At 44.0% G+C, this 24627-nt stretch overlaps 1 pseudogene; it reads left to right on the top strand.

Annotated features, from left to right (window-relative positions):
• The window catches only part of LOC115165071 (transducin-like enhancer protein 4), a 92016-nt pseudogene that overhangs the window by 6898 nt on the left and 60491 nt on the right, over positions 1–24627 (top strand).

Below are 24627 nucleotides of genomic sequence, written 5' to 3'. Positions count from 1 at the left end.
TGCACTCACTGTATATAGACTTTTTGTTTTCTTTTGTTCTACTGTATTATTGACTGTATGTTTTGTTTATTCCATGTGTAACTCTGTGTTGTTGTATCTGTCGAATTGCTACTCTTTATCTTGGCCAGGTCGCAGTTGCAAATGAGAACTTGTTCTCAACTAGCCTACCTAGTTTAAATAAAGGTGAAATAAATAAAAAATAAGTGTCAAAGGCTTTTATTGACAATTACATGAAGTTGATGCAAAGAGTCAATATTTGCAGTGTTGACCCTCCTTTTTCAAGACCTCTGCAATCCGCCCTGGCATGCTATCAATTAACTTCTGGGCCACATCCTGACTGATGGCAGCCCATTCTTGCGTAATCAATGCTTGGAGTTTGTCAGAATTTGTGGGTTTTTGTTTGTCCACCCGCCTCTTGAGGATTGACCAGAAGTTCTCAATGGGATTAAGGTCTGGGGAGTTTCCTGGCCATGGTCCCAAAATATCGATGTTTTGTTCCCCGAGCCATTTAGTTATCACTTTTGCCCTATGGCAAGGTGCTCCATCATGCTGGAAAAGGCATTGTTCGTTACTAAACTGTTCCTGGATGGTTGGGATAAGTTGCTCTCGGAGGATGTGTTGGTACCATTCTTTATTCATGGCTGTGTTCTTAGGCAAAATTGTGAGTGAGCCCACTCCCCTGGCTGAGAAGCAACCCCACACATGAATTTTCTCAGGATGCTTTACTGTTGGCATGACACAGGACTGATGGTAGCGCTCACCTTGTCTTCTCCGGACAAGCTTTTTTCTAGATGCCCCAAACAATCGGAAAGGGGATTCATCAGAGAAAATGTCTTTACCCCAGTACTCAGCAGTCCAATCCCTGTATCTTTTGCAGAATATCAGTCTGTCCCCGATGTTTTTGATGGAGAGAAGTGGCTTCTTTGCTGCCCTTCTTGACACCAGACCATCCTCCAAAAGTCTTTGCCTGACTGTGCGTGCAGAAGCACTCACACCTGTCTGCTGCCATTCCTGAGCAAGCTCTGCACTGGTGGTGCCCTGATCCCGCAGTTGAATCAACTTTAGGAGACGGTCCTGGCGCTTGCTGGACTTTCTTGGGCGCCTTCTTCACAACAATTGAACCGCTCTCCTTGAAGTTCTTGATGATCCGATAAATGGTTGATTTAGGTGCAATCTTGCTGGCAGCAATATCCTTGCCTGTGAAGTCCTTTTTGTGCAAAGCAATGATGACGGCACGTGTTTCCTTGCAGGTAACCATGTTTGACAGAGGAAGAACAATGATTCCAAGCACCACCCTCTTTTTGAAGCTTCCAGTCTGTTATTCAAACTCGATCAGCATGACAGAGTGATCTCAAGCCTTGTCCTCGTCAACACTCGCACCTGTGTTAACGAGAGAATCACTGACATGTCAGCTGGTCTTTTTGTGGCAGGGCTGAAATACAGTGGAAATGTTTTGGGGGGATTCAGTCATTTGCATGGCAAAGAGGGACTTTGCAATTAATTGCAATTCATCTGATCACCCTTCATAACATTCTGGAGTATATGCAACTTGCCATCATACAAACTGAGGCAGCAGACTTTGTGAAAATTAATATTTGTGTCATTCTCAAAACTTTTGGCCATGACTGTAAAACTCGGATCGGCGAAGTGAAAATCTGTGCTTGCATACCCCCTTAAAAAAACTTTGCTGAAAAATGCTACCGTCCCACCTGGCCCACATCCAGTGAAATTGCAGAGCGCCAAATTCAAAAACAGAAATACTAATTATAAAAATTCAGAATACATACAAGTGTTATACATCGGTTTAAAGATGAACTTCTTGTTAATCCAACCACGGTGTCAGATTTCAAAAAGGCTTTACGGCGAAAGCAAACCATGCGATTCTCTGAGAACAGCGCCCAGCAGACAAACCATTACAAACAGTAACCAGCCAAGTAGAAGAGTTACACAAGTCAGAAATAGAGATAAAATCAATCACTTACCTTTGATCTTCATATGATTGCACTCAGAAGACATTAATTTACTCAATAAATGTTTGTTTTGTTCGATAAAGTCTCTCTTTATATCCAAAAACCTCCATTTTGTTCACGCGTTTTCTACAGTAATCCACAGGTTCAAACACATTCACAACAGGCAGGCAAAAAAATCCATATTGTATCCGTAAAGTTTATAGAAACATGTCAAACGATGTTTATACTCAAGCCTCAGGTTGTTTTTAGCCTAAATAATCGATAATATTTCAACCGGACAATAACATCGTCAATATAAAAGGTAAACAAGAAAGGCGCACTCTCGGGATTGCTCTGTGACACTTCAGGGTCCAGTCATTCAGACTGCTCTTACTCCCTCATTTTTCAGAATACAAGCCCGAAACAATTTCTAAAGACTGTTGACATCAAGTGGAAGCCATAGGAAGTGCAATTTGAGTCCTAAGTCAATGGACACTGTAATGGCATCGAATAGAAAACTACAAAAATGAAAAAATCCTACTCCTGGATGGATTTTCCTCAGGTTTTCGCCTGCCATATGAGTTCTGTTATACTCACAGACATTATTTTAACAGTTTTGGAAACTTTAGCGTGTTTTTAATCCAAATCTACCAATTATATGCATATCCTAGCTTCTGGGCCTGAGTAGCAGGCAGTTTAATTTGGGCACGCTTTTCATCCAAAATTCAGAACGCTACCCCTACCCTAGTGAAGTTAAGTCGCGCAATTTTACATCTAACTAAAATGTTTGGTGCAGTATTTTTCAAGTGAAAAATTTGGATGAAAACTAGTCATCTGTCATTGAATGACAACACTAACTTTGTTGAAGAATCAATACTGTTGACCAATCACCAACAAAGAGGCGGAGACTCTACCAAACTTTGCCTAGCCTCAAGAGCACAGAGGATAAAGCCTACCTTTAAGGAGGAAAAATTGGCATATATAATCAAGCCTACCTATTAGGAGGGCGATTTGCATATAGGATAAAGCCTACCTTTTAGGAGTGGGGCGATTTGCATATAGGATAAAGCCTACCTTTTAGGAGTGGGGCGATTTGCATATAGGATAAAGCCTACCTTTTAGGAGTGGGGCGATTTGCATATAGGATAAAGCCTACCTTTTGGGAGTGGGGCGATTTGCATATAGGATAAAGTCGACCTTTTAGAAGTGGGACGATTTGCATATAGGATAATGTCTACCTTTAAAGAGCTTGATGATTTGCATAGAGGATAAATCCTACCTTTTGGGAAAGGGATGATTTGCATATAGGATAAAGTCTACCTTTTAAGAGCTGGAAAATTTGCTTATAGGATAAATCCTATCTTTTAGGATTTGGACGATTTGCATATAGGATAAAGCTATCGTTTAAGAGTAGGACGATTTGCATATAGGATAAAGCCTACCTTTTAGGAGTGGGACGATTTGCATATAGGATAATGTCTACCTTTAAAGAGCTTGATGATTTGCATAGAGGATAAATCCTACTTTTTAGAGTGGGGCAATTTCCATATAGGATCATTTTTTTAAACATTTTAGTCATTTAGCAGACACTCTTATCCAGCGCAACTTACAGTAGTGAATGGATACATTTCATACATTTTTTTTTTTTCATACTGGTCCCCCGTGGGAATCAAACCCACAACCCTGACATTGCAAACACCATGCTCTACCAACTGAGCCACAGGGGACCAATAAAGCCTATCTTTTAAGAGTGGGATGATTTGCATAGAGGTTAAAGCCTATCTTTTAAGAGTGGGATGATTTGCATAGAGGTTAAAGCCTTCCTTTTAGGAGTGGGGCAATTCCCAGAGATGACAAAGCCTGCCTTTAAGCAGTGGGACGATTTGCATAGATGATAAAGCCTACCTGTTTGGAGCTGGACGATTTTCATAGATGATAATTCCTACCTTTGAAGAGTGGCATGATTTGCATAGAGGATGAGGCCTACTTTTTATGAGTGGGGAGATTTGCATATAGGATAATGCCTACCTTATAGGAGTGGGACGATTTGAATATAGGATAAAGCCCACCTTTTAGGAAAGGGATGATTTGCATATAGGATAAAGCCTGCCTTTTAGGAGTGGGACTATTTGCATATATGGGCGGCAGCGTAGCCTAGTGGTTAGAGTGTTGGACTAGCAACCGAAAGGTTGTAAGTTCAAATGCGTGAGCTAACAAGGTACAAATCTGTCATTCTGCCCCTGAACAGGCAGTTAACCCACTGTTCCCCGGTAGGCCATCATTGAAAATAAGAATTTGTTCTTAACTGACTTGCCTAGTTAAATAAAGGTTAAAAAAAATATAGGATAAATCCTACCTTTTAGGAGCTGGACGATTTATATATAGGATAAATCCTTCCTTTTAGGAGGGGGACGATTTGCATATAGGATAAAGCCTACCTTGTAGGAGTGGGACGATTTGCAGGCAGAGACAAAACATTTGTCATCAATATTTATGGGAAATATAAAGGCTCTTCCACTGTTATATTCAGCTCATAGTGTTGCCTGTTAATCCCTTCCACTGACATTCTGTTATATTCGGCTCATTGTGTTTTCGACCCTTTCACTTTTCCCACATTTTGTTACGTTACAGCCTTGTTCTTAATTCCCCCAAAAGTATTCTCATCAATCTACACACAATTTCCAATAATGACACGAAGAAAACAGCTTTCAAATATATATATATATATATATATATATATTAAAAAAATACCTTATTTACATGGGTATTCAGGCTCTTTTCTATGAGACTCAAAATTGAGCTCAGGTGCATCCTGTTTCCATTGATCATCCTTGATTGGAGTCCACCTGGGGTAAATTCAATTGATAGGTCATGATATGGAAAGGCACACACCTGTCTGTATAAGGTCCAACAGTTGACAGTGCATGTCAGAGCAAAAACCAAGCCATGAGGTCAAAGGACATTTTCCATAGAGCTCCGAGACACAGATCTGGAGAAGGGTACTAAAAAATGTCTGCAGCGTTGAAGGTGCTTCCATCATTCTTAAACGGAAGAAGTTTGGAACCACCAAGACTCTTCCTAGAGCTGGCTTCCCGGCCAATCTGAGCAATTCGGGGAGAGGGCCTTTGACAGGGAGGTGACCAAGAATCCAATGGTCACTCAGCTCAAGAGTTCATTTGTTGACATGGGAGAACCTTCTAGAAGGACAACCCTCTCTGCAGCACTCCACCAATCAGACCTTTCCAGACAGAAGCCATTCCTCAGTAAAAGGCACATGACAGCCCGCTTGGTGTTTGCCGAAATTCACCTAAAGTCTCCCAGACCACGAGAAACAAGATTCTCTGGTCTGATGAAACCAAGATTGAACTCTTTGGCTTGAAAGCCAAACGTCACGTCTGGAGGAAAGTTGGCACCATCCCTACGGTGAAGCATGGTGGTGGCAGCATCATGCTGTGGGGATGTTATTCAGTGGCAGGGACTGGGAGACTAGTCAGGATAGAAGGAAAGATGAACGGAGCAAAGTACAGAGAGATCCTTGATGAAAACCTGATCCAGAGCGCTCAGGACCTCAGACTGGGGTGAAGGTTCACCTTCCAACAGGACAACGACCCTAAGCACACAGCCAAAACAACACAGGATGAACAGAGCAAAGTATTTTTTATTTTATTTAACCTTTATTTAACCAGCTAGGCCAGTTGAGAACAAGTTCTCATTTGCAACTGCGACCTGGCCAAGATAAAGCAAAGCAGTTCGACACATACAACAACACAGAGTTACACATGGAGTAAAACAAACATACAGTCAATAACACAATAGAAAATCTGTATACAGTGTGTGCAAATGAAGTAAGGAGATAAGGCAAATAAATAGGCCATAGTGGCGAAGTAATTACAATTTAGCAATTTACCAGCTTCAACCAGTAACCAATAGTTTTGGTTACTGAAAATATATTTCACAGTGGTTCAGATGGTACAATGATTCATGTTTTGGATGCACGTTTTGGGTTTTTCCCCATAGCACTACACAGCTGATTCACATAACCACCTCATCATCAGGCTTTGGACCAAAACGTGCACCCTGGGGGGCCCAGCACTCGCTTTGGGAAACCCTGCTCTACACTATACTTGCTTGTTTTGTCACAAACTTAAATTACGCAAACTATTAGAATTTTAGTAACTAGAAAATGGTGGAGCGATTTCTGCGTAGTGCATCTTTAAGTTAATTTCCTTGGAAAGAAAACTGCCATGTGATTCTCTGTCCATTGTATAGGCAGCCTACTCTATTTCAATGAGACTAGACGTATTGGTACAGTTGATCTCACACGCCCAACTAGGAGAGGAGAGGTAGGCTACTGAACGCGAAGCAGCGAATGCTGAGAGTGTGAATAATGAATCAAAGAGTTTTAAAAACCCCTATAGATGCTGTCCCCCCCCCCCCCGTTCAAATCCTAGTAGCATAATACAAATTCCCCAGATAAATCTGTCTGTTTAAGCCAGTTTTTTTGGCATGGGCTATGTCTCAATCCACCGCAACTCACCGATGTCGGCCTTCAGCATCTGCTGTGGAAGATGGCAGAGCTACAGCGCTGTTTGTCAGACCAGGAAACATCCTGAAAATCGGACTTCTCTGTAGTGGAAAGATGAGACTCTCACAAACGCGGTGGTTTTCTCCGTTTTGCGTCATGGACTCGTCTGAAGTCGGCACCGCCGAGTCCGAACTGTTTGGGCTACACACTGTTATGATCCCTCCGTGGAAAGATGAGACTCTCATTTGGTGTTCTATGTGATGTACTCTTATCAGGAGGGGCCTGTTGACATGTTGTTATTGTTGTTGACCCCCCCCCCAGGTACCTCACCAGCCGGGCCAGCCCTTCAAGTTCACAGTGACAGAGTCATGTGACCGCATCAAGGAGGAGTTTCAGTTCCTACAGGCTCAGTTTCACAGGTAACACCCACCCCAGGGGGGGGCTATATAGAGCAATACACACACACCCCAGGGGGGGTCTATATAGAGCAATACACACACCCCAGGGGGGTCTATATAGAGCAATACACACCCACCCCAGGGGGGGTCTATATAGAGCAATACACACACCCCAGGGGGGTCTATATAGAGCAATACACACACCCCAGGGGGGGTCTATATAGAGCAATACACACACCCCAGGGGGGGCTATATAGAGCAATACATACACCCCAGGGGGGGTCTATATAGAGCAATACACACACCCAGGGGGGTCTATATAGAGCAATACACACACACACACCCCAGGGGGGCTATATAGAGCAATACACACACCCCAGGGGGGGTCTATATAGAGCAATACACACACCCCAGGGGGGGTCTATATAGAGCAATACACACACCCCAGGGGGGGCTATATAGAGCAATACACAAACCCCAAGGGGGGTCTATATAGAGCAATACACACACCCCAGGGGGGGTCTATATAGAGCAATACACACACCCCAGGGGGGGGCTATATAGAGCAATACACACACCCCAGGGGGGGTCTATATAGAGCAATACACACACCCCAGGGGGGGCTATATAGAGCAATACACACACCCCAGGGGGGGTCTATATAGAGCAATACACACACCCCAGGGGGGGTCTATATAGAGCAATACACACACCCCAGGGGGGGCTATATAGAGCAATACACACACACCCCAGGGGGGTCTATATAGAGCAATACACACACCCCAGGGGGGTCTATATAGAGCAATACACACACCCCAGGGGGGTCTATATAGAGCAATACACACACACCCCATGGGGGGCTATATAGAGCAATACACACACCCCAGGGGGGGGCTATATAGAGCAATACACACACACCCCAGGGGGGGTCTATATAGAGCAATACACACACCCCAGGGGGGGGTCTATATAGAGCAATACACACACCCCAGGGGGGTCTATATAGAGCAATACACCCACCCCAGGGGGGGTCTATATAGAGCAATACACACACACCCCAGGGGGGGCTATATAGAGCAATACACACACCCCAGGGGGGGCTATATAGAGCAATACACACACCCCAGGGGGGTCTATATAGAGCAATACACACACACACACCCCAGGGGGTCTATATAGAGCAATACACACACCCAGGGGGGGCTATATAGAGCAATACACACACCCCAGGGGGGTCTATATAGAGCAATACACACACCCCAGGGGGGTCTATATAGAGCAATACACACACCCCAGGGGGGGCTATATAGAGCAATACACACACCCCAGGGGGGTCTATATAGAGCAATACACACACCCCAGGGGGGGTCTATATAGAGCAATACACACACACCCCAGGGGGGGCTATACAGAGCAATACACACACCCCAGGGGGGGCTATATAGAGCAATACACACACCCCAGGGGGGTCTAAATAGAGCAATACACACACACACACCCCAGGGGGTCTATATAGAGCAATACACACACCCAGGGGGGGCTATATAGAGCAATACACACACCCCAGGGGGGTCTATATAGAGCAATACACACACCCCAGGGGGGTCTATATAGAGCAATACACACACCCCAGGGGGGTCTATATAGAGCAATACACACACCCAGGGGGGGCTATATAGAGCAATACACACACCCCAGGGGGGTCTATATAGAGCAATACACACACCCAGGGGGGTCTATATAGAGCAATACACACACCCCAGGGGGGGGGCTATATAGAGCAATACACACACACACACCCCAGGGGGGGCTATATAGAGCGATACACACACCCCAGGGGGGGTCTATATAGAGCAATACACACACCCCAGGGGGGGTCTATATAGAGCAATACACACACCCCAGGGGGTCTATATAGAGCAATACACACACACACACCCCGGGGGGGGGCTATATAGAGCAATACACACACCCCAGGGGGGGCTATATAGAGCGATACACACACACCCCAGGGGGGTCTATATAGAGCAATACACACACCCCAGGGGGGGCTATATAGAGCAATACACACACCCCAGGGGGGCTATATAGAGCAATACACACACACCCCAGGGGGGCTATATAGAGCAATACACACACCCCAGGGGGGGCTATATAGAGCAATACACACACACCCCAGGGGGTCTACATAGAGCAATACACACACACCCCAGGGGGGGGGCTATATAGAGCAATACACACACCCCAGGGGGGTCTATATAGAGCAATACACACACACCCCAGGGGGGGCTATATAGAGCAATACACACACCCCAGGGGGGGGTCTATATTGAGCAATACACACACCCCAGGGGGGTCTATATAGAGCAATACACACACACCCCAGGGGGGCTATATAGAGATATAGAGCAATACACACACACCCCAGGGGGGTCTATATAGAGCAATACACACACACCCCAGGGGGGTCTATATAGAGCAATACACACACCCAGGGGGGGCTATATAGAGCAATACACACACACCCCAGGGGGGTCTATATAGAGCAATACACACACCCCAGGGGGGTCTATATAGAGATATAGAGCAATACACACACACCCCGGGGGGGGTTATATAGAGCAATACACACACCCCGGGGGGGGGGGGGGCTATATAGAGCAATACACACACCCCAGGGGGGGCTATATAGAGCAATACACACACCCCAGGGGGGTCTATATAGAGCAATACACACACCCCAGGGGGGCTATATAGAGATATAGAGCAATACACACACACCCCAGGGGGGTCTATATAGAGCAATACACACACACCCCAGGGGGGTCTATATAGAGCAATACACACACACCCCAGGGGGGTCTATATAGAGCAATACACACACCCAGGGGGGGCTATATAGAGCAATACACACACACCCCAGGGGGGTCTATATAGAGCAATACACACACCCCAGGGGGGTCTATATAGAGATATAGAGCAATACACACACACCCCGGGGGGGGTTATATAGAGCAATACACACACCCCGGGGGGGGGGGCTATATAGAGCAATACACACACCCCAGGGGGGGCTATATAGAGCAATACACACACCCCAGGGGGGTCTATATAGAGCAATACACACACCCCAGGGGGGGCTATATAGAGCAATACACACACCCCAGGGGGGTCTATATAGAGCAATACACACACCCCAGGGGGGCTATATAGAGCAATACACACACCCCAGGGGGGGCTATATAGAGCAATACACACACACCCCAGGGGGGGCTATATAGAGCAATACACACACACCCCAGGGGGGTCTATATAGAGCAATACACACACCCCAGGGGGGTCTATATAGAGCAATACACACACCCCAGGGGGGGCTATATAGAGCAATACACACACCCCAGGGGGGGCTATATAGAGCAATACACACACCCCAGGGGGGTCTAAATAGAGCAATACACACACCCCAGGGGGGCTATATAGAGCAATACACACACCCCAGGGGGGGCTATATAGAGCAATCCACACACACCCCAGGGGGGGCTATATAGAGCAATACACACACACCCCAGGGGGGTCTATATAGAGCAATACACCCACCCCAGGGGGGTCTATATAGAGCAATACACACACCCCAGGGGGGGGCTATATAGAGCAATACACACACACCCCAGGGGGGGCTATATAGAGCAATAACCACACACACCCCAGGGGGGTCTATATAGAGCAATACACACACCCCAGGGGGGTCTATATAGAGCAATACACACACCCCAGGGGGGGCTATATAGAGCAATACACACACACCCCAGGGGGGGCTATATAGAGCAATACACACACACCCCAGGGGGGTCTATATAGTGCAATACACACACCCCAGGGGGGTCTATATAGAGCAATACACACACACCCCAGGGGGGTCTATATAGAGCAATACACACACCCCAGGGGGGTCTATATAGAGATATACACACACACCCCAGGGGGGTCTATATAGAGCAATACACACACCCCAGGGGGGTCTATATAGAGCAATACACACACACCCCAGGGGGGTCTATATAGAGCAATACCTTTTACCAGGAGTGATGAGGCGTGAATTGATTTGCACTGGGTTGAGACATATGCAGACCAGACCAGACCTGACCAGACCTAACCAGACCTGACCAGACCTAACCAGACCTGACCAGACCTAACCAGACCTAACCAGACCTAACCAGACCAGACCAGACCTGACCAGACCTAACCAGACCTGACCAGACCTAACCAGACCTGACCAGACCTAACCAGACCTGACCAGACCTAACCAGACCTGACCAGACCTAACCAGACCTAAGCAGACCAGACCAGACCTAACCAGACCTGACCAGACCTAACCAGACCTGACCAGACCTAACCAGACCAGACCAGACCTAACCAGACCTAACCAGACCAGACCAGACCAGACCTAACCAGACCTGACCAGACCAGACCTGACCAGACCTAACCAGACCAGACCTAACCAGACTTGACCAGACCAGACCAGACCTAACCAGACCAGACCTAACCAGACTTGACCAGACCTAACCAGACCAGACCTAACCAGACTTGACCAGACCTAACCAGACCAGACCAGACCTAACCAGTCCAGACCAGTCCAGACTAGACCAAACCAGACCAGACCAGTCCAGTCCAGTCCAGACCTAACCAGACCTAACCAGACCAGACCAGTCCAGTCCAGACCTAACCAGTCCAGACCAGTCCAGACCTAACAAGTCCAGTCCAGACCAGACCTAACTGGATAGTTTGTGATGATGTCTCTCTCTGTCCTCAGTCTGAAACTGGAGTGTGAGAAACTGTCCGGTGAGAAGACAGAGATGCAGAGACACTATGTTATGGTGAGCTTCGTGTGTGTGTGTGTGTGTGTGTGTGTGTGTGTGTGTGTGTGTGTGTGTGTGTGTGTGTGTGTGTGTGTGTGTGAGTTACGACCACTTTTATTCAATAGTTCCCTATTTCTACTTTGATAACATATTGTATTTGGATTTTTAACATTGTAGAAGGAATTTTATTTTTGTCAACCTAAGTTTACGTTTTTAACCAAATACTAGCTCTGGGGTGACAATAATGTTGTAGCTCTGGGGTGACAATAATGTTGTCCATGCCATTTGTCTTTATTTTCTAAATAAAAATTGCAAACTTATGCTGACAAAAATAAAATTGGTTTTGCAATGTTGAAAATCCAATTACAAGGTGTGGTGACCAGAAGTTATGTCGGTTCTACTGTCTGTGAGATTCTACTGTCTGAGATTCTACTGTCTGAGATTCTACTGTCTGTGAGATTCTACTGTCTGTGAGATTCTACTGTCTGTGTGTTTCTACTGTCTGAGATTCTACTGTCCTGTTCTACTGTCTGTGAGATTCTACTGTCTGAGATTCTACTGTCTGAGATTCTACTGTCTGTGAGATTCTACTGTCTGAGATTCTACTGTCTGTGAGATTCTACTGTCTGAGATTCTACTGTCTGAGATTCTACTGTCTGTGAGATTCTACTGTCTGTGAGATTCTACTGTCTGTGAGATTCTACTATCTGTGAGATTCTACTGTCTGTGAGATTCTGCTGTCTGTGAGATTCTGCTGTCTGTGTGGTTCTACTGTCTGAGATTCTACTGTCCTGTTCTACTGTCTGTGTGATTCTACTGTCTGTGAGATACTACTGTGTGATTCTACTTTCTGAGATTCTACTGTCTGTGAGATTCTACTGTCTGTGAGATTCTACTGTGTGGTTCTACTCTCTGTGAGATTCTACTCTCTGTGTGGTTCTACTGTCTGTGAGATTCTACTATCTGTGAGATTCTACTGTCTGTGAGATTCTACTGTCTGTGAGATTCTACTATCTGTGAGATTCTACTGTCTGAGATTCTGCTGTCTGAGATTCTGCTGTCTGTGTGGTTCTACTGTCTGAGATTCTACTGTCTTGTTCTACTGTCTGTGTGATTCTACTGTCTGTGAGATTCTACTGTGTGGTTCTACTGTCTGTGAGATTCTACTGTCTGTGAGATTCTACTGTGTGGTTCTACTGTCTGTGAGATTCTACTCTCTGTGTGGTTCTACTGTCTGTGAGATTCTACTGTGTGGTTCTACTGTCTGTGAGATTCTACTGTGTGGTTCTACTGTCTGTGAGATTCTGTCTGTGAGATTCTGTCTGTGAGATTCTACTGTCTGTGAGATTCTACTGTCTGTGAGATACTACTGTGTGGTTCTACTGTCTGTGAGATTCTACTGTGTGGTTCTACTGTCTGAGATTCTACTCTCTGTGAGATTCTACTGTGTGGTTCTACTGTCTGTGAGATTCTACTGTGTGGTTCTACTGTCTGAGATTGTACTCTCTGTGAGATTCTACTGTGTGATTCTACTGTCTGTGAGATTCTGCTCTCTGTGTGATTCTACTGTCTGAGATTCTACTGTGTGGTTCTACTGTCTGTGAGATTCTACTGTGTGGTTCTTCTGTCTGTGAGATTCTGTCTGTGAGATTCTACTGTGTGGTTCTACTGTCTGTGAGATTCTACTGTGTGGTTCTACTGTCTGTGAATTCTGCTCTGTGAGATTCTACTGTCTGAGATTCTACTCTCTGAGATTCTACTGTCTGAGATTCTACTGTCTGTGAGATTCTACTGTCTGTGAGATTCTACTGTCTGTGAGATTCTACTGTGTGGTTCTACTGTCTGTGAGATTCTACTGTGTGGTTCTACTGTCTGTGAGATTCTACTGTGTGAGATTCTACTGTGAGATTCTACTGTGTGGATCTAATGTCTGTGAGATTCTACTGTCTGTGAGATTCTACTGTCTGTGAGATTGTACTGTGTGGTTCTTCTGTCTGTCAGATTCTACTGTGTGGTTCTACTGTCTGTGAGATTCTACTGTCTGTGAGATTCTACTGTCTGTGAGATTATACTGTCTGTGAGATTCTACTGTGTGCGATTCTACTGTCTGTGAGATTCTACTGTCTGTGAGATTCTACTGTGTGGTTCTACTGTCTGTGAGATTGTACCGTCTGTGAGATTCTACTGTGTGGTTCTACTGTCTGTGAGATTCTACTGTGTGGTTCTACTGTCTGAGATTCTACTCTCTGTGTGATTCTACTGTGTGGTTCTACTGTCTGTGAGATTCTGTGTGGATGTAATGTCAGTGAGATTCTACTGTGTGGTTCTAATGTCTGTGAGATTCTACTGTCTGTGAGATTCTACTGTGTGGATCTAATGTCTGTGAGATTCTACTGTCTGTGAGATTCTACTGTCTGTGAGATTCTACTGTGTGGTTCTTCTGTCTGTGAGATTCTACTGTGTGGTTCTACTGTCTGTGAGATTCTACTGTCTGTGAGATTCTACTGTCTGTGAGATTCTACTGTCTGTGAGATTCTACTGTGTGCGATTCTACTGTCTGTGAGATTCTACTGTCTGTGAGATTCTACTGTGTGGTTCTACTGTCTGTGAGATTGTACCGTCTGTGAGATTCTACTGTGTGGTTCTACTGTCTGTGAGATTCTACTGTGTGGTTCTACTGTCTGAGATTCTACTCTCTGTGTGATTCTACTGTGTGGTTCTACTGTCTGTGAGATTCTGTGTGGATGTAATGTCTGTGAGATTCTACTGTGTGGTTCTAATGTCTGTGAGATTCTACTGTCTGTGAGATTCTACTGTCTGTGAGATTCTACTGTGTGGTTCTTCTGTCTGTCAGATTCTACTGTGTGGTTCTACTGTCTGTGAGATTCTACTGTCTGTGAGATTCTACGGTCTGTGAGATTCTACTGTCTGTGAGATTCTACTGTGTGCGATTCTACTGTCTGTGAGATTCTACTGTCTGTGAGATTCTACTGTGTGGTTCTACTGTCTGTGAGATTGTACCGTCTGTGAGATTCTACTGTGTGGTTCTACTGTCTGTGAGATTCTACTGTGTGGTTCTACTGTCTGAGATTCTACTCTCTGTGTGATTCTACTGTGTGGTTCTACTGTCTGTGAGATTCTGTGTGGATGTAATGTCAGTGAGATTCTACTGTGTGGTTCTAATGTCTGTGAGATTCTACTGTCTGTGAGATTCTACTGTGTGGATCTAATGTCTGTGAGATTCTACTGTCTGTGAGATTCTACTGTGTGGTTCTACTGTCTGTGAGATTCTACTGTCTGTGAGATTCTACTGTCTGTGAGATTCTACTGTGTGCGATTCTACTGTCTGTGAGATTCTACTGTCTGTGAGATTCTACTGTGTGGTTCTACTGTCTGTGAGATTGTACCGTCTGTGAGATTCTACTGTGTGGTTCTACTGTCTGTGAGATTCTACTGTGTGGTTCTACTGTCTGAGATTCTACTCTCTGTGTGATTCTACTGTGTGGTTCTACTGTCTGTGAGATTCTGTGTGGATGTAATGTCTGTGAGATTCTACTGTGTGGTTCTAATGTCTGTGAGATTCTACTGTCTGTGAGATTCTACTGTCTGTGAGATTCTACTGTGTGGTTCTTCTGTCTGTGAGATTCTACTGTGTGGTTCTACTGTCTGTGAGATTCTACTGTCTGTGAGATTCTACTGTCTGTGAGATTCTACTGTCTGAGATTCTACTGTGTGGTTCTACTGTCTGTGAGATTGTACCGTCTGTGAGATTCTACTGTGTGGTTCTACTGTCTGTGAGATTCTACTGTGTGGTTCTACTGTCTGAGATTCTACTCTCTGTGTGATTCTACTGTGTGGTTCTACTGTCTGTGAGATTCTGTGTGGATGTAATGTCTGAGATTCTACTGTGTGGTTCTAATGTCTGTGAGATTCTACTGTCTGTGAGATTCTACTGTGTGGTTCTACTGTCTGTGAGATTCTACTGTGAGATTCTACTGTGTGGTTCTCCTGTCTGTGAGATTCTACTGTGTGGTTCTCCTGTCTGTGAGATTCTACTGTCTGTTTGATTCTATTGTGTGGTTCTACTATCTGTGAGATTCTGTCTGAGATTCTACTGTGTGGTTCTACTGTCTGTGAGATTCTACTGTGTGGTTCTACTGTCTGTGAGAGTCTACTCTCTGTGTGATTCTACTGTGTGGTTCTAATGTCTGTGAGATTCTACTGTGTGGTTCTACTGTCTGTGAGATTCTACTGTGTGGTTCTATTGTCTGTGAAATTCTACTGTCTGTGAGATTCTACTGTGTGGTTCTACTGTCTGTGAGAGTCTACTCTCTGTGTGATTCTATTGTGTGGTTCTACTGTCTGTGAGATTATACTGTGTGGTTCTACTGTCTGTGAGATTCTACTGTGTGGTTCTATTGTCTGTGAAATTCTACTGTCTGTGAGATTCTACTGTGTGGTTCTAATGTCTGTGAGATTCTACTGTGTGGTTCTACTGTCTGAGATACTATTGTCTGTGAGATTCTACTGTGTGGTTCTACTGTCTGTGAGATTCTACTGTGTGGTTCTCCTGTCTGAGATTCTACTGTCTGTGAGATTCTACTGTGTGGTTCTCCTGTCTGTGAGATTATACTATGATATTCTACTGTGGGGTTCTCCTGTCTGTGAGATTCTACTGTGTGGTTCTACTGTCTGAGATTCTACTGTGCTGTTCTACTGTCTGTGAGATTCTGTGTTCTAATGTCTGTGAGATTCTACTGTCTGAGATTCTACTGTGTGGTTCTACTGTCTGTGAGATTCTACTGTGTGCTTCTACTGTCTGTGAGATTCTACTGTGTGGTTCTATTATCTGTGAAATTCTACTGTCTGTGAGATTCTACTGTGTGGTTCTAATGTCTGTGAGATTCTACTGTGTGGTTCTACTGTCTGAGATTCTACTGTCTGTGAGATTCTACTGTGTGGTTCTACTGTCTGTGAGATTGTACCGTCTGTGAGATTCTACTGTGTGGTTCTACTGTCTGAGATTCTACTCTCTGTGTGATTCTACTGTGTGGTTCTACTGTCTGTGAGATTCTGTGTGGATGTAATGTCTGTGAGATTCTACTGTGTGGTTCTAATGTCTGTGAGATTCTACTGTCTGTGAGATTCTACTGTGTGGTTCTACTGTCTGTGAGATTCTACTGTGAGATTCTACTGTGTGGTTCTCCTGTCTGTGTGATTCTACTGTCTGTTTGATTCTATTGTGTGGATCTACTATCTGTGAGATTCTGTCTGTGAGATTCTACTGTGTGGTTCTACTGTCTGTGAGAGTCTACTCTCTTTGTGATTCTACTGTGTGGTTCTACTGTCTGTGAGATTCTACTGTGTGGTTCTACTGTCTGTGAGATTCTACTGTGTGGTTCTATAGTCTGTGAAATTCTACTGTCTGTGAGATTCTACTGTATGGTTCTAATGTCTGTGAGATTCTACTGTGTGGTTCTACTGTCTGAGATTCTACTGTCTGTGAGATTCTACTGTGTGGTTCTACCGTCTGTGAGATTCTACTGTGAGATTCTACTGTGTGGTTCTCCTGTCTGTGAGATTCTACTGTCTGTGAGATTCTACTGTGTGGTTCTCCTGTCTGTGAGATTCTACTATGAGATTCTACTGTGTGGTTCTCCTGTCTGTGAGATTCTACTGTGTGGTTCTACTGTCTGAGACTCTACTGTGCTGTTCTACTGTCTGTGAGATTCTGTGTTCTAATGTCTGTGAGATTCTACTGACTGAGATTCTACTGTGTGGTTCTACTGTCTGTGAGATTCTACTGTCTGTGAGATTCTACTGTCTGTGAGATTCTGTGTGGATGTAATGTCAGTGAGATTCTACTGTGTGGTTCTACTGTCTGTGAGATTCTACTGTGTGATTCTACTGTCTGTGAGATTCTACTGTGAGGTTCTACTGTCTGTGAGATTCTGTGTTCTAATGTCTGTGAGATTCTACTGACTGAGATTCTACTGTGTGGTTCTACTTTCTGAGATTCTACTGTGTGGTTCTACTGTCTGTGAGATTCTACTGTGTGGTTCTACTGTCTGTGAGATTCTACTGTGTGGTTCTACTGTCTGTGAGATTCTACTGACTGAGATTCTACTGTGTGGTTCTACTGTCTGTGAGATTCTACTGTGAGGTTCTACTGTCTGTGAGATTCTGTGTTCTAATGTCTGTGAGATTCTACTGACTGAGATTCTACTGTGTGGTTCTACTGTCTGAGATTCTACTGTGTGGTTCTACTGTCTGTGAGATTCTACTGTGAGGTTCTACTGTCTGTGAGATTCTGTGTTCTAATGTCTGTGAGATTCTACTGACTGAGATTCTACTGTGTGGTTCTACTGTCTGAGATTCTACTGTGTGGTTCTACTGTCTGTGAGATTCTACTGTGTGGTTCTACTGTCTGTGAGATTCTACTGACTGAGATTCTACTGTGTGGTTCTACTGTCTGTGAGATTCTACTGTGTGGTTCTACTGTCTGAGATTCTACTGTGTGGTTCTACTGACTGAGATTCTACTGTGTGGATCTACTGTCTGTGAGATTCTACTGTGTGGTTCTACTGTCTGAGATTCTACTGTGTGGTTCTCCTGTCTGTGAGATTCTACTGTCTGTGAGATTCTACTGTCTGAGATTCTACTGTCTGTGAGATTCTACTGTCTGTGAGATTCTACTGTCTGTGAGATTCTACTGTGAGAGAAAAAGAAAGTAGAAAATGATAGACACTGAAGATAAATGTTTGACTTTGTCTTTCAGTACTATGAGATGTCTTATGGACTCAACATTGAGATGCACAAACAGGTAGGAAATTAGACTGAGTGAGTCTTAAAATGAATTTGTGTGTGTGTGTGTGTGTGTGTCTCGGCTGCAGTGTTTAAAATGTAAGTGTATGGAGATAGATAGATATATTAGATAGGGAGAATAGATAGATTATATAGGGAGATTAGATAGATAGGTTAGATTAGATAGATTATATAGGGAGTTTAGATAGATAGATAGATTAGATAGGGAGATTAGATAGATTATATAGGGAGGTTAGATAGATAGATTATATAGGGAGATTAGATAGGGAGAATAGATAGATTATATAGGGAGATTAGATAGATAGGTTAGATAGATTATATAAGGAGGTTAGATAGATAGATAGATTATATAGGGAGGATAGATAGATATAGATAGATAGATAGATAGATAGATAGATAGATTAGATAGGGAGATTAGATAGATTAGATAGATAGATAGATTTTCATCATGTTTAAAACATAGAAGTATTGAGTCCTAAACAAAAGATGTGTTGTGCAAATATAGAACAAAACTTTTAAATAAAAATCACAGTCTGTAAATATGCCCATATATTTACACCAACATACAGTATGTCAAGATCCAAAAGCGAATGAGTCATCATTAACCAAAACAAATGATGATTAACAAAGAAATGCAAGGCAGGTTTTTTTCTGGTTACCACGGCACATTTTACAAACATATTATTTACTTTGCAAACACAGCAGTGGTCAGATAGGGGGTTTGTGAATGTGACAACATGTGGCTCCACAGATTATGTTTATTTACATGCATTTGACATGTTTGTGACTGCTCTCCAATTTTTGTGAGTCGGCTCGTATTGTCGTGAGTCGGCTCGTATTGTCGTGAGTCGGCTCGTATATTTGTGAGTTGCGTTTTACAGATCAGTATGCAAATCTTAATCATGGCATCCATATTAGGACTTCCTCAGTTGTCATATTCCCATTTAGGCTGAATTATTATGTATAAAAACAAATATATGACATAGTTAGTTTTAGGAATGCGCGTGTTTGATCACCCGTATAAAAATGTGTTCCATTTTTATGATATCCGGCAATTGTTATGATAATATTAATTTACACAGTTTACAGAAAAGTACTTTTATTTTGAAGGATTCATGACTTCCTGATCAGTTGTTTTTTAGATTAGTAGCTTGTTCTTTCTGCATGGGATTGATCATGGAGGACTAAAACGATCAAGGGTGACTTTCAAGAATTTGATTAACATAAAGTTTGAATTGACTGAACAAACTGTCCAATCAAACAAGATTAGCTGATGCTAGCTAGTTAGCATGGGCCTGCTAAGCTACTGTAATTTTGGCTAGCTAAACTAGCATAGCTAAGTTATCTTGCGTAGTTACAACGAGGTTGATATGAACGTTCAGTAAGTGTTAATCTTATTACTATTTTTCTCAGCCAGGGAGAATATGCTACTGTCATTGAGTCATATTAACTAGCTAATGTTAGCTAAATAGCTACAAAGCCAAAACACCTAGCTAGCTAGCTAGCTCACTTGCAGATAATTTATTTAGCTAGCTAGCTTGCTTGCTAATGCGTTGCTTGCTAGGGAGTACCAGAGATCATTTTTAAGCCTATTCATCTTCTAGCTAACTAGCTAGGCTTCATCTAGCTAGCTAGCCATTCTGCTTACAAAACAGTTCAAATCTAACATTGGCTGACATTGCACACATACATTGCACACATACAGCAACCCCACATACACAACACTCCAAAAGCGTTCTCTACTGAGGGATAGGATTCTACCAAGAACCATTTTCATCACTTTTTGGATGATGAGGGTTCTTTTATTAGGCAAATGGTTCAACCTAAAACCCTTTTTCATCCTAATAACTGTTTCTGGAAGATGGGGTTCTTGATGATTCTTTGGAAGGCCAGAAGGTTCTAAATAGGTTCTAAATTGAACTTTTCTGATTCTGAATCAGATTTTTATTGTATTTTCTGTTCTTTCTTTTAAATAGTGCCTTAAATGTTAGTGTTTACATCAGTGTTTAAACTTTAACCCTCTACAGTTAAAAAATATAGGTGTGAGAATGTTTTAAACTGTACCTGTATGAGAATATCTGTACCCAGCAAATTGTTACCTAGTGTTGATTTTTCATTGTAATATTTCAGTGTAACAAAGAGGTAAATTTAACACTCTTTGGTGGTGTAAAAGAACCCCAGTGTTGGGGTGTGTTATTTTTACTCTGTGTAGAGTAAAACACCCAAAACCACACCCATCATTGTCATATTTCCCAGCATGCTCTATAGCAGGTTGATTTTCTTAATTGTTTCAATATCTGTGTTTTTGCATGTACATTGATTGATTGATCAGATGCTACATCAGATCTAGGGGCTGTAGGCCTAGTGGTTAATGAGGATCCAACACTTTTTTTAAAATGTTCTCCTAAAATGACACCCAAATCTATCTGCCTGTAGCTCAGGACCTGAAGCAAGGATTTGCATATTCTTGATACCATTTGAAAGGAAACACTTGGAAGTTTGTGGAAAAGTGAAATTAATGTAGGAGAATATAACACATTAGATCTGGTAAAAGATAATACAAAGAAAAAAAACATGATTTTTTTTGTATTTTCTTTGTACCGTCATTTTTGAAATGCAAGAGAAAGGCCATAATTTATTATTCCAGCCCAGGCGCAATTTAGATTTTGGCCACTAGATGGCAGCAGTGTATGTGCAAAGTTTTAAACTGACCCAATAAACCATTGCATTTCTGTTGAACTTTTGTATCAAGACTGCCCAAATGTGCCTAATTGGTTTATTAATACATTTTCAAGTTCATAACTGTGCACTCTCCTCAAACAATAGCATGGTATTATTTCACTAATAGCTACTGTAAATTGGAAAGTGCAGGTAGATTAACAAGAATTTAAGATTTCTGACCATATCAGATATGTCCATGTCCTGGGAAATGTTCTTGTTACTTACAACCTCATGCTAATCACATTAGCCTACGTTAGCTCAACCGTCCCGCAGGGGGTGGGACACACCAACACATACCGATCCTGTAGAGGTTTTAATTCAACATTTTAAAGTAGGGGGTGCGGGGTAGGGTTGTTATACTGCTCTAATCACCATACTGTAGGGACGGCCAACTACAACCAGTTCCTGATGTTGATTAGTAGGATCAGGAGGAGGGTTGGCCCTGCTGTAAGTCAATCTGCCACAACACTAAACAGGAGGAGGGTTGGCCCTGCTGTAAGTCAATCTGCCATAACACTAAACAGGAGGAGGGTTGGCCCTGCTGTAAATCAATCTGCCACAACACTAAACAGGAGGAGGGTTGGCCCTGCTGTAAATCAATCTGCCACAACACTAAACAGGAGGAGGGTTGGCCCTGCTGTAAGTCAATCTGCCACAACACTAGTTTGACAGGTGCTTACACGGGTTGGGACTTGGAGAAGACTACACGGGTTGGGACTTGGAGAAGACTACACGGGTTGGGACTTGGAGAAGACTACACGGGTTGGGACTTGGAGAAGACTACACGGGTTGGGACTTGGAGAAGACTACACGGGTTGGACTTGGAGACTACACGGTTGGGACTTGGAGAAGACTACACGGGTTGGGACTTGAAGAAGACTACATGGGTTGGGACTTGGTAAAGACTACACGGGTTGGGACTTGGAGAAGACTACACGGGTTGGGACTTGGTAAAGACTACACGGGTTGGGACTTGAAGAAGACTACACGGGTTGGGACTTGGAGAAGACTACACGGGTTGGGACTTGGAGAAGACTACACGGGTTGGGACTTGGAGAAGACTACACGGGTTGGGACTTGGAGAAGACTACACGGGTTGGGACTTGGAGAAGACTACACGGGTTGGGACTTGAAGAAGACTACACGGGTTGGGACTTGAAGAAGACTACACGGGTTGGGACTTGGAGAAGACTACACGGGTTGGGACTTGGAGAAGACTACACGGGTTGGGACTTGGAGAAGACTACACGGGTTGGGACTTGGAGAAGACTACACGGGTTGGGACTTGAAGAAGACTACACGGGTTGGGACTTGGTAAAGACTACACGGGTTGGGACTTGGAGAAGACTACACGGGTTGGGACTTGGTAAAGACTACACGGGTTGGGACTTGAAGAAGACAACACGGGTTGGGACTTGGAGAAGACTACACGGGTTGGGACTTGGAGAAGACTACACGGGTTGGGACTTGGAGAAGACTACACGGGTTGGGACTTGGAGAAGACTACACGGGTTGGGACTTGGAGAAGACTACACGGGTTGGGACTTGGTAAAGACTACACGGGTTGGGACTTGGAGAAGACTACACGGGTTGGGACTTGAAGAAGACTACACGGGTTGGGACTTGGTAAAGACTACACGGGTTGGGACTTGGAGAAGACTACACGGGTTGGGACTTGGTAAAGACTACACGGGTTGGGACTTGGAGAAGACTACACGGGTTGGGGTTGGGACTTGGAGAAGACTACACGGGTTGGGACTTGGAGAAGACTACACGGGTTGGGACTTGGAGAAGACTACACGGGTTGGGACTTGGCGAAGACTACACGGGTTGGGACTTGGAGAAGACTACACGGGTTGGGACTTGGAGAAGACTACATGGGTTGGGACTTGGAGAAGACTACATGGGTTGGGACTTGGAGAAGACTACACGGGTTGGGACTTGGTAAAGACTACACGGGTTGGGACTTGGAGAAGACTACACGGGTTGGGACTTGGTAAAGACTACACGGGTTGGGACTTGGAGAAGACTACACGGGTTGGGACTTGGAGAAGACTACACGGGTTGGGACTTGAAGAAGACTACACGGGTTGGGACTTGGAGAAGACTACACGGGTTGGGACTTGGAGAAGACTACACGGGTTGGGACTTGAAGAAGACTACACGGGTTGGGACTTGGAGAAGACTACATGGGTTGGGACTTGGAGAAGACTACACGGGTTGGGACTTGGAGAAGACTACACGGGTTGGGACTTGGAGAAGACTACACGGGTTGGACTTGGCGAAGACTACACGGGTTGGGACTTGGAGAAGACTACACGGGTTGGGACTTGGAGAAGACTACATGGGTTGGGACTTGGAGAAGACTACATGGGTTGGGACTTGGAGAAGACTACACGGGTTGGGACTTGGTAAAGACTACACGGGTTGGGACTTGGAGAAGACTACACGGGTTGGGACTTGAAGAAGACTACACGGGTTGGGACTTGGAGAAGACTACACGGGTTGGGACTTGGAGAAGACTACACGGGTTGGGACTTGGAGAAGACTACACGGGTTGGGACTTGAAGAAGACTACACGGGTTGGACTTGGCGAAGACTACACGGGTTGGGACTTGTGTGGAAGGACAACAGTGTTGTAATTGTGGTGGGAATCATGATCCCGAGTTCCTGCAGTGCCCTGTAAGGATGAAGGAGATTGAGGTGGCAAAAGTTTGAAAGGTAAATCAAAGCCTCCTATGCGGAGGCCATTAAAATCATTGAGAAACAAGTGATGCTAGTGAAGATATGATAGTAGACGCACCACAGCCTGTAATGAATGTTTGCTGCCAGGCAAAAGATACCCTGTGTGTTAAAAAGGTGGATTTTGTTTTGTTCATTGCCACAGTTATAAACTGTACAGCACAAGTCTCAAAGAAATCTAAGAAACTGGACATTATTGTGGCTGCAGCAGACATGTTTTTGGGACTGAAGACTTGCAAGTGGTACTGTCACCGGAAGACCTATCCTCCCAGGTTCCGCTGTTTTTTTTTAACCTTTATTGAACTAGGCAAGTCAGTTAAAAACAAATTCTTATTTTCAATAACGGCCTGGGAACAGTGGGTTACCTGCCTTGTTCAGGTGCAGAATGACAGACTTTTACCTTGTCAGCTCAGGGATTCGATCTTGCGACCTTTCGGTTGCTACTCCAACACTCTAACCACTAGGCTACGTGAGCCTGTGTAGGGATCAGATCTGTTTTATTAGATATTTTACAGAAAAGTCATTTTGATTTAGTTTAGTTTATTTTTGCATTTTTTGGTGGTTTGGTAGTTGTTTTGGTATTTTGTATTCCATTTTTGGGAATCCTGTTT

The sequence above is a fragment of the Salmo trutta genome, chromosome 27 (assembly GCF_901001165.1).
Source record: "Salmo trutta chromosome 27, fSalTru1.1, whole genome shotgun sequence".
Taxonomy (NCBI): Eukaryota; Metazoa; Chordata; class Actinopteri; order Salmoniformes; family Salmonidae; genus Salmo; species Salmo trutta.
This window is presented reverse-complemented; position numbering and strand designations above follow the sequence as displayed.